Source organism: Temnothorax nylanderi, unplaced genomic scaffold, assembly GCF_030848795.1.
Source record: "Temnothorax nylanderi isolate EJ_2023f unplaced genomic scaffold, tnyl_v1.0 TNYL_tig0002_pilon, whole genome shotgun sequence".
Taxonomy (NCBI): Eukaryota; Metazoa; Arthropoda; class Insecta; order Hymenoptera; family Formicidae; genus Temnothorax; species Temnothorax nylanderi.
In genome coordinates, this window is record NW_027249064.1 from 1,505,241 (window position 1) to 1,517,705 (window position 12,465).

Genomic DNA, 12,465 nt, shown 5'->3' on the forward strand with positions numbered 1-12,465 from the left:
CCGTTTCTCGCCGCTGCCCATCCCTTTAGCGTTTCCTCCGGGAATTTTCCACTTTCATTTTCCGTTATTAATATCTTTCACTCTTTCGTGACATTTTTCATTTTGAATGACCTGCTACAGTGTGTTCCTTTGAGAGTTTGAATAATTCTTTTCGCGTAATTAAAGAAAGAAGTGAATATGTAATTACAATTATCTTATAATAATTTGCATATAATTTATATGTCTGTTCTTTAATCCAAATTTATTAAATATATTTAAAATTTTGATTTTCCAACAAAAAACATTTCAGCTCAGAGATTCCTATTACAGAAACTTTTAAGTTGCAATATATATACATGATGCTAGTGAACATATTAGATATAAATATAAATTAAATTAAAAACTTAGATAACTTTATATGGACTTATTAATCTGAGGATTTGTTCGCGTAATAATCACTGAATTAAAATATATTCCCTATATATATAACAGTGATTCAGTTTAATATCTTAATTGAGATGTTATAATAGCAGATAATTAAAACTATGTATAATCATAGATACAATATAATATAATTCCCAATAAATTTGGTAATTATATTTATCGAAATTTCGAAATAATTTAAACAATTAACAAATATGGTTTGCTAAAGCATATTTAGGATGTTTAGTTGTTTCACCGTATTTTTACTGTGTAATCGCAATCATATTATTCTGTGCTATGCGACATATCGGGTGGATGTTAACGAACTTTACGGCGAGCTGTTGCATCAGCTATTAATGCGGACAGAACTTTGTTCACTGCATCGGTTATTCGATAATAACAGACAACCAAGTGTGTTGCCGGATAATCTCCACTAATCAAGCATCATCTCGTTAATTATCGTGAGTGTGATTTCCGTAAATCAAATTATTCCTGATTTTCCAAAAATGCAGTTATAAACAGGCGAAACAAAAATATTGAGTATTCTCTTTAACGTTCGTTTTTTTATAACGGTTTGTGTCATCAGCGGTTTTTGTAGTTTTTATCCCGTCTATGTAAAAGCAAACCCGCATGTACCACATGTCTATCATTCTTTGCAGATTGCTTTTACGTTTTGTCATTGCAATTTATTTAAAATTACAAAATTTATTTAAAGAAAACAATATTATCTGCATTCTTATAAAATTAGCAAAACATTAGGAAGCAAATATGATCTCTGTATTACGGACACGTACATAATGCGTTCGGTGCACATGACATGAATACTGTATTGGAATTTATAGCGATTCGTTATTGACAAAAGTGGCCTGCCCGGATTTACTGATATCTATCGACTTCATTAGAAATTGAGTCCAATTTAAGTTTCGTCCCGGCTCGATTCCCTCTTCGCCATTGAATTGACAATGCTCCATTGTTGTACCGAATCTAATCTCGGATCTGCCTCGATGCGAGAAGCATCTAGGTTGGCGTTTGTTTATGTATCGAGATAAATTCACGTAATCTACACACACACACACACACACATTTGTTTGTTTTTTGCCGTTTCAATCCTAACATTGATCGTACTTTTAGTTTAATTGACTGCTATCAAAGTTAAGAATGAACAGGTAAATTCTTCTCTTTTTAGATAAATCTTTAAATACATCTTATGCTTTTTCAATTATATGTTATTTTTTTAAATAGTTTCGCTTTCTTTTACGCAAAAAGATGACATAATAATAAGAATAATTCGTTAAACAAAATTTTCGCGATCGCGGTCAGGATTTTATAATTTCGGGACTGGATAAAAAAAGAGGGATAACCTGTGATAATTTTTTATATAAAATTTTAATATGATGAAAAATGTATTAAACAAATTAATATAAATTTAATTAATAACAATAGAACTTTAATATAAATTTAATAATTCTACTTATTATGCATATTATAGTTGTTTGCAATTTAGAGAAAATGAGCATTTTTATCAAAATTATATCTATTACAATGAGATGTGTTTCGAATTTATATTTTAAGAAAACTGTTAATTGCGCGAAAACTCGAAATATCGATCTCGCGAGTCCAAACAAAAGGAAAGTGTGTCAGCAACAGCTGAGTTTTGTCTCCTTTTCATTTCCGACTCTGATATGCCGCACAAAACTATTGCAGCTCGCTCTTCTTTCTAGCATTTATTTCTTATTTTTATTTTTACTCATGATTCGTTTGCGAGCGCACAGTCGAACTACCAGGAAGATATATTTCCGTGGCTCACTCGACCGACATTCAAAATGAAGAAAAAGGGAAGAAGATCACGGAAACTTATTTAGAACAGCTACAAGAAATACGGACGACGGAGAAACTGTGAAACGAAATAATGAGAGTCAACTGATCGTAGAGGAAGAATTTCGAGTTTAAATGGATATCGTGTATTTTATACTGTCATGTATTTCAGCGAAGGCAAAACATTTTTCTATCTATATGCGTCTTCCTATACTATCTATTAATTTTCGTTATTTTATTTACTTTAATAATTTACAGATATAATTACTGTCTAGCGAAACAAAATATTAAATTCACTAGTAATATATGATACTATAGTAACAAGTAAAATTTGAAAAATTATATTTGTTGATATACATTATATCTATGTAGTGAAAAGTTATGTATATTATATAATATTACGAACGCATTGCGTCCGTTGATCGTTTAAAAGCATAATTGTTAGTAAAAGAGTGAATTCAAACAGATAGTGTATGAAATTAATAGCTTTCATACACCTTTGTGTGACAAATTGAGCTCTCAAATTACTGATGCACGTTAGAGGGATCGAATTATAGAAGTTAGATAGATTACAATAGCAAAGTATTATGATCGTTGTAATAAACTAACTTTACGTACGAAATAGTGTTACATTTCCAAGACAAAAAGACAATTTAACGTGAAGATGTAAATGCATTATACTAAAAGTATAACAAATGATTACATTAAACATATCACGAATTTATACTCTTGAGCTATCTGTTTTATTTTATCTGTTGTTTAAGTTGATGGACGCAATTATTAGCTACAAGTGTATTTTAATCGAAACGCATTTTAATTGGAACGAAAAATTTATACATCCATTTGACAGAATTAATTCAGTGGTAATTTGGCATGGGTGAAATTGGAAGGTAAGCAATTTCCACAACGTACTATACATAGGATGTGCTATACGCGTTGTACCGTGGAAAATGTCAGAGCTGCATTCTGGCTGGAATTGGAAAATTGCGCGTCCTACGAAATTTTTATACGTACCGATAAAAGTAATTTGCCATTTCATTACTCTGTATGACCCGAACAGAATAAATCGGAATAAACAAATACAGCCGAAAAATCTGCTGCAATATGAAAATTCTAGTTTTCTAAAAGATTAGCTATTAGATATTTAAAATATACTAGATGCTATTATGTTATAATTATCTCTTCTGTGACATTATGTGTGAAAATTTGTAGATACACACGTATTATTACAAATTGAATATTAAACTGCGATTATTGATCAATTTCGTAAACGATTTATTCGATTATCATCAGAAGAGACATTCTTATACAAATTTTTAGATCTATAATTAGATTTAAAAAATTATAATTAGTATATAATATCTGACGATTCTACAAATTTTTAGATTGATAAAGTCATAAATCTCTTATAATTACTAAATATATGAATCCGTTGATATTTATGAATATTTGTAAATTCGTAATTTTTCAGTCTGAGCAACGAGACATTTCTATTTAAATTGTATGCGTAGCGCATAAATACTTGCTGTGCAATTTTTTTACTAAAAATTTTAATTATTAAATTGGTTTTTATTAAAATTTTTTTTAATTAAATTGGGATGGGTGTTATTATCACATAATTATGTTACAAGTTAAAGATGACTCATCAAACAGAGTAATCAATGATTATTGCCATCATAACTTCGCGAGTTTAGTTTGCAGCGATGTCTGCATATTACGTTGCAACGATGTGCAGAAGGTTCATTGGTGCATCGTAAGCGGAGCAGAATAAAATAGATTGTCGAGAAGAAAGATTGTGAGGATTCCTTCAAATTGTCGACGAGCGTCGTCTACACTCTTATTCGTCTTCGCCGTGCCACAATCGCCATTAATGGCTAAGCATCTCTCGACCTGGAAACTCCGGCTTGCAAGACTGGGAGATATTACCGCGGAAGGAAAATTTTCCAGAAACCGCGCGGCTTTAATCGTGCGATATTAACGATCGGAATTCCTTTTAAATGCAGTCGTGACTTATAAAAGTATCGCTTTCGGCGCGCAAAAGAAGTGAAAAAAAAAATGAACAGAGAAAGGAACCGAGAGAGAGAGAGAGAGACAGAGAGAGACAGAGAGAGAGAGAGAGAGAGAGAGAGAGAGAGAGAGAGAGAGAGAGAGAGAGAGAGAGAGAGAGAGAGAGAGAGAGAGAGAGAGTAGAAGGAAGAAAAAAGAAATTTATATATTGTGTTCTCAGTTAAACCTTCTAGAACAAATAGACATAATTACGAGCTAAAAACAAGATTAAACTAAAAAAGTTTAATTGCTTATGTTAAAAATAATTATTTAATTATTTAATTTCTCAGTTATAAATAAGGAAAGATAATCTCTCTTAATGGTTTGAATTAAGATTACGGTTATTTAACTTTAATGCTGTTAATGGTGTTGTATAATATTACAGCGACATAACAGAAATAGGATAGAGCAATTTTAATATCGCGAATAATGAAATAAATGGCGGAAAAGTTTGAAACTTACTTTGCTGAATATCGCCGTGCTATTTTGAAAGTCATTGTTGAAAAGTCACATTTTAAGATACTTGCGATGCGACATTATTAATGCAAATATTTTCTCCAGCTTTGTTGCAAGTTGAAAAATTCATATTTTTTTTCTGATACGAAAACAGAAATTAGGAAGATTAGAAATTCACATAGATTGTCATATGAAATAATCATAATTTTTTAATAAGAAAATTTATAAAGATCTTTCAATGTAAGAAAACCTTTCTGTTATCTTTTATTGGTGAAAGTTTAATTATTCGCAAAGTTTAATTGATTTTGAAATATAACAAAAAGTTAATGTTATAAATGTTGATGTATTTTCTATCATAGTATCCGCTGTTAAAATTTTAGAATACATTATAACAGAAGTAATATAATATTTACAAAAAATGAATTTTTTTTTTGATAAGTTAACAACATGCATTAAATGTAAAGTTCAAAATCTTTTTAAAAGTACTCTAATAATAGTAATAATACAAGATAATGACGATGTATACGGGGATTTCAGATTGCGTCTTCACGAACCAGATAGTTAATGAAAATTTTCCATTAGGCACTGTGTGTGCTAGCACTATTATTCTGCACACCCTCATAGCGCCGTCTATCAATGCCATTTACGTCGGTATACGACTATTTGCTGCGGGAACGAAATCGATAATCCGATTTCATTATCACATCGTAGAAACCAGCTACGGTTCTATTAACTAGCATGCATGTCAATCCCATAAATATACGGTAGCGCGCACAATGGCATAAAATTATGCTGTCGAGAGTTTGATTTCGGAGTAGTGCATTTCATTTCATGCTTTTTGTTTTCGTTAATTGCAGATTGGTGGGGTAAAACGATAAAAATTCCATTTTTCCTACCTTTATCTCACTTTATTAACTTATTTCACCTTTAACATTTTTTTAAATTTTGTATTATAACTGGTTGAATAAAAGACTGTATAGTGTTTTAATATTATATTTGATTTCTATACTCAATTTTTTTTATAATATCAAATAATATTAATGACATACATATTGACTTGCATAGACTTATCTTATCTGTTTATCTTATGGCCAGATACCAATAAATAACGTATTTTTTAATAAATATCAAATATTTCTATGCACTTAAAACAGCGATATTTCAAAAATATGGCATGCTTATAGCTCCAAACTACCAATTAGATTATTATTGTGATAGCTTACAAATTGAGAATAATTTCTAACAATAAGTTAAACCACTTTCGATGCTTTCGGCTTAGATTGCAATGCGTTTTTGTTTTGCAAAAAGTGAAAACAATATTAATAACTGGGCAGGTTTGCACATTCGAGTGTTTAATATCAAATTTCGGCGAAACCGATGAAATATCTTGCCAGAGGAAATATATCGATAAATAAAAAAAAACGAAAAACTTTGTTTAACCCGTCCGTTTTTTTTTTTTTTTTTTTTCGAAAATACGCAGCTTATCTGTAGATCTATGAATCCACTAATATATGGCAACTAAATTTACAAGGCAGTGATAAATCTACAAAGTTAAATTATATACTAGCTAATACAATACTTTCGGCGTTTTCAATTTCATATTTATATATAAATATCAAAGAATACTTTACACAGATTATAAAATTGTTTTCATTGTTACTAACAAAAAATTTTCATGGATTGCTGTAGCATTGAAATTGCTAAAAACCAAACTTGTTTCTTCTGTTATTTATAAAGGGAAAATTAATCCAGACATAATTTTTGTATATTTTATTTGAGATTTTGTTGGGTAAAATACACATGGAGGGTACACATCTCAAGTTGACAGCAATCATGGAGAAATTCTTGCGCAATAAAGTTTAATATCTTGTTGCGTGACAGTCGCGAATGAATATGAAGTACACTGGCGACATTTGTGCACGTAATTCCCATGGAAATTACAATCACGCGAGTAACGTGCATCGCGCTAGGGTCTCCTGTAAGCAGACGGCCTCAGTATTAACCCGAGATGACGTTGTATGTGTGATGCTAACACAATTATCGTGTCGTCTATACTCTGTGTATGATATTCTAACACGCTCAATAACGCCGATATCACTGTAAATCCAAGTATGTTATTTCTACACGCATAAATGTTTAAAGATGATACATTTGACTGAAGCTCGTTTTACATATTTTGTTGCGTGTTAAATTAACACGTTTAATCGTATTAATACGTTGAACCGTGTTAAATGACGTCATTTAAAACGGCAAGAAATGTGTAAGAAGAGCTTCAGTTAAAATAACACACTTGAATTTGCAGTGATAATCCAGTAAAAAATTTGATGAAAGACCCAGAAACTCAAATATGATTTACGATTATCCAGTAATAACGATGTTAGAAATTATATAGTGGAAAATCATTTTTATATGTACTGTACTACCTATACATATTCCAAAGTGTACACTGAACACATTATATTATTGCGAACAGTAGAACATGCTTGTGCCATTTTATTATCAAATAGAAACTGCTGTGAAAAAAAGAACGGGTAAAATTTTTATTTAAAATGAATTTAAATGAAAAATAATTATTTTTTAAAATTTTAATTTTAATTTAGATTAATATTTATTTTTTTAATAATTGCAATTTACAATTTTTAAATTACTCAAAATGGCATTCGCTTTTGTAAAAAATAAATTTACAGTTTAAAAATTAGTTTTCGGTAAAATGTCTAAATTTTACCATTTTGTCTTTTTCTGTTTATGCAATATACATATATATATGTATAGAGAAGGTACCAAAATATCTGACATTAATTTTAATGACTGATGCTTTGATTCTTCTTGTTGAACGAACATTGAGATTTATTATAGAATTGATCAAAGTTGAGATACTTTCTAGCAGAATACATTCTATAGAAAAGCCTTTTAGGTGGAGATGTGATCAAGATCTAATATTTTAATGTGTCCAAAAAATACACTCATTAAAATAGATAAGATTACATTAACATAAGTTACTGCCAATTTTTATATAATCTCAGAAAAGCTATTTTTTTCATAAATTTTTGATTAACACATACAATAATTGCGTATTTCGAAAAATGACAATTACTAGTTAATCAAGCAAACGCTAAAGAATAGGATAAATAAGAAGATCTCTTACGATTTATCCGATCATTTGATTTCTAAGCGAATCAAGCTTGTTGAACATTGATATAATCAGGCTATCCTCTCTGGAATTCTCTTGATCTTCGTAACCTAGAATCGACAATTCGGGTCTCTGGGTCTCTCATCGAAGTTTCGTCCGTCCTCTCTCTCTCTCTCTCTCCTCTAGCTTCCCTCTTCATTTCATCCCCGTGTAGTGTGAACGCACCCGTACGCGCGCAGGGTACGGTATGGAAGCAGCAGCAGCAGGTATATACCCGGCCTGGCAAGAGCGTAGGTGAGCTAAAATAGATCGATGGACGTGCTGCGCACGCAAGTACCTCCGGTTGTACCCCTGCGGGGGGGTAGGAAACAGCGCGCCACGAACCTTGGTGGGTAGGGCGGCATCGAGAAATAGCTGGTGGGAGTCATTGAAGAGGGTGGAAGGACTAGAGGGACACCACAGGAGAGAGGGAAATCTAGAAACGTGGAAGGAGGAGAAGCCGTGTTGGAAAAACGGGAGGGTTGAACGTGAGGAAGGAAGCAAGGCGATATTGAGAAATAGAGAGGGTAAATCAGGGAGGGAGATGCGTGATGTGGTGTCTAGAATGAAAGAAAAAGAGAAACGGAAAAGGAAGGAGGATAGTTGCTGGCAAGGCTGTTTCAAGAAAGAGAGATGGCTGAGAAAAGTAGGGGTGCGCTTCGACGCAGCGGACAGGAGAGAGACGGTAATATAGTGCCTCAATGACAGAAAGGGAAAGATACTATAAACGGTAAAGACGGAGAAGTCTCTGTGGAGGAAGCGAAAAATAAGGCGGATGACGGGAATCAAAACGAGACGGATAGCCCGAATTCTGAACGAGAGCGAGATGGGTGACATGCGAGGAGGGGGAAACTATCTGGGAGGGAGAGAGATGCGCCGGGGTGAAACCGGGAGGGTGCAACTGGTGAAAGTGGAAGGAGTGGGACGCGAGCGGCTGGGGGAAGAGGGAGAGAGGCACGCGACGACATCTCACCTGTTTATCAACCCGCCAGTCTGGTTTACGCGCCCGGTCATCCGCCGACTCTACAAGTGGCTATTCCACTTCGAACTCGAGCTCGTTCGCCTAACTCTTTAACCGCGATTTATTTTGAAGAGACGTCGGAAATATTTGTAGATCGCGAAAATACGTGCGGTAACATTCGAAAGACGATACGTCGTGTTACGATTTGCTTCAACGCGCGCGCGGATCTTGCTTCTCGATCGCTCCTTCTCGCCATCATCGTCAAACGTCTGCGTGACGGTGAGTAATCGTAGTCGGCGTTCGATCCTAGTGTGAACTAGGTCATCACCATTAAATCGCGCGGTCGCTTCCGGTCTCCGGATCAGATGGCAAAGCTCCATTCGGAATTCGAGACGCACCGCGCGCGCGCGCGCGCGCGCGTCCGCTCCGATTTGTGTTGCAGCGTGTTAATTGTATACATTTAGAAACTCTGAAAATTTTGTGTGTAATTGTTGCAATTGTTTATCTCGTTACGGCGCAACGTTAATTGCGAATGGTGAATTAAATTAAAATTAATATTGGAAGAGATTGAAATTTAATAATGCATCGTGGTGATAGTGATCAATTTCTCCGGTCGATTGTTTTCTGCTTCCTCTACTGTTTCTAAAAAAAATATTATTGTATTTTGTGGAATTTGATGAATTGATGTGATAAAGGAAAAATCTTTAGGAATGGGGAACACACATGCTTTATTAGCAGCTGACACGTCATCTAGTTTTACTATTTGCTCGACAAAACTCACGTTTATTTAACTAGAGCAAACACTAATGGAAAAAGTTGTAATCAAGTTTGCCTTTGTGTTCCGGTTATTTAACTTGTTAAATAAAGCGAGTGAGACAAGATATATAAAAATCGCAATCATGTAACAATAATAATTGACAGAATATCTTTCGATAATTTTTCGTTAGTTATGGGACAGCATTTTGCAACAGAAGTCACAGTTTGAACAGTGTCACAATAATGACGGATGTTGGTTAAACGTGACAGTTAATGGTTACATTAATGTGAATCCTATCTCGGTGAGACATATACGCGATCGAACGGCATAGCAAGTAGTCAGAATCAGCATACTGTCGGACATGTCGAAGATTATCGCTCTATCTGAATTGCCGTTCGTGGGTCGATGAACAGATAACGTTTCTCGATGGGTGGGAGTGCCAAGGCAATATGGGTATAGACGCGGCTTCTTACGTGATATACTACCTAGTTTTCGTTAACATGTTGTCTGCTCAGTGAGTTTTGTATATCTTACCACCACAGATTTTCATGATAAGCATATTATATATATATATATAAAATATTATGTGATATAATTAAATAAGATTATATTCTCATAGTGTGTCGAATTGCGCACTTCCTACTTTATATTGTTATCTAGCTATTTATATACTATTCAAAACTGTATACTAGGTAATATTCACTTTTACAAACATTTTAAAATGTTTGATATAGCGCCAAAGTGCCATTAAAAGTCAGGCTCCGATCACTGGATGGATCATCACTGTAACATTTAACGTATTAAAACAATCTTTATGAATATTTATTTAATAGAAAGCCAATAAGAAAATGTTCACTCATTAAAAATTTCTATTTTGACATCCGTAGGAGTCTATGTTATATAAAGTAATCAATTTAAAAATTACTTATCTTCAATTTTTATTCGAGTACTTGAAATATTGTAGGATTGAAAAACATTTAAGTAAAATATATAAAAGTATTTTGTTCGAAGAGACGTTTATTTATATATCGATATAAAATCAAATAAAATTATAAAGATATATTTACAATTATACATACAGCTTCTGATTTATATAATAATTGAAATGGAGTTAAAATGTTCACATTTGATAGCTGCGGTTTTATCAGGTTTTCATTTATAAACTAAATAATTATATTCAAATGCCCTGAGGTTTCTACGACGTGCATCAAATTTGCATTTAGCGTTATATTTATTGTATGTATTCATTGCTTTTTCTTCTAACGCGAATTGCCGCCAACAAGATAATCGATAATGCTTCGACAAAAATTATAATCAATATACTAATCAGCTGACCTCGATGAATAGGAATTATCGGCAGCTATGATATAAATCGCCGAATATATCGAGATATATTTGTTATAGTTAAACCTATTACATTGCAGTTATTAAGTTTTTTATAAAGGATTTATCTACCACGCAAGCACGAATTGAAATTAATCAACAGCACAGAGCACAGTCGTTAAAAGCGCGAGTCATCCAGCGTCTGTTAATTAAATGACAACCAAAACGAGTAATCACTCGTGCCTCGATGAGGCACTGTGCGCGCGTCCGAGGTGTAAAGTAGTGAACTATCGCAGTTTCCCTTTTGCAATCGATCGGCCCTGCTTGTCAGTGACGGAAGCGCTTTTGGCGGGATCAAAGTCTGTTGGATTACAAAGATCCGTTTCTATACGCGACGATCCAAGAGATTCTATTCTTTTTGCATCAAATGAGTAAGCTCAAGCGTAAAAGTTCTATATAAGCAAACAAAAAAAATGTTACACAACAAAGAGGCATTAAATGGAAGATGTAATTCTGTAATTCGGATTTAGTTGTTCGGTTTTACACGTTAGAATCTGTGTAACATCTGGATTTAAAATATTTCGTGATTATTATAAAAAAATAGGACCACTAATATGTGAAAAAATAAATAAAAGAAATTGTTTATCTTTTTTTAAATATTGAGTATCAAGAATCAAATTTTAAAGAGGACAGTAATTATTTTAATACTAACACATTAGTTTGTAAAATTATAAATAATTAGATATAAATTGAAAGATTAAGTTTTGCGCATATAAATTAATAAAACATCTTGTCTCTTAATTAAATCTAGTTATACACTTTTAAGAATTTTTAATTTTTTATCTACAATTAAAAAATTATAAGAAAAGATAAACAAGAAAAAATTATATAATTAAATTAAAATGCATAAATTCTAATATATTTTTCTGTATGCCACATACAGATTTTACACAAATATGCATAAGATTATTTCTGTTAGTAATGTATATATGCATTTCTCTGCGCGACATATCAACAAACAACTACAACGAAAGATAACGGAAAATTAAATTAAATAATATTCTGCATGTTATATATTCTGAAAGTTTTATATTATACGTATATTTTACAGCTCATTCATTTAATATTTTTCTTTAAGTTGAAAAATGCATTAATTCTCAATAGCATAATTTTCATATAAATTGGAATATTAAGTAAAGTTTTTTTCTTAGTATCAACAAATTATTCAAGAAATAAATTTTGGATGAGTGCATAAAATATTATATTTACTTTTTAAGTATTCAGATTCAGTGAGATGGTAAGATGATTCATGTGCAATTCGCGACTTTGAATTCAGAATCGAAGGATGAGAATTATTTATTTTTAACAATAACCTTCCACTATCTTTTGTTTGACGATATGTTGCGAAGATGCACAGATAAATTATGAAGTGGTAGCTGAAAAGTCTTAGCGAATATCAAATAAAAATACGTGGAAGTCTCAGGATCTTGGAAGGATTCATCAGAAATTCATCATCGACTGCAACACGGTGGAAAA

General features: G+C 32.5%; 1 protein-coding gene and 1 long non-coding RNA gene across 4 annotated transcripts in view; one reads left to right on the forward strand and one right to left on the reverse strand.

The window, feature by feature from the left end:
* Positions 1-6,474: 6,474 nt before the first annotated feature.
* On the reverse strand, positions 6,475-8,099 carry LOC139767934 (uncharacterized). The gene is made up of 2 exons (XR_011717247.1): positions 7,865-8,099; positions 6,475-6,695 (listed from the first exon to the last, which is right to left on the reverse strand). It is a non-coding gene; the product is annotated as an uncharacterized lncRNA (long non-coding RNA).
* Positions 8,100-8,855: 756 nt separating this feature from the next.
* The window catches only part of Unc-13-4a (BAI1 associated protein 3), a 77,708-nt gene continuing 74,098 nt past the window's right edge, over positions 8,856-12,465 (forward strand). For all 3 annotated transcript variants that reach the window (XM_071699022.1, XM_071699032.1, XM_071699042.1), the window contains exon 1: positions 8,856-9,128. The gene's annotated coding sequence lies outside the window, so the exon portion shown is untranslated. The remainder of the gene's footprint in view (positions 9,129-12,465) is intronic.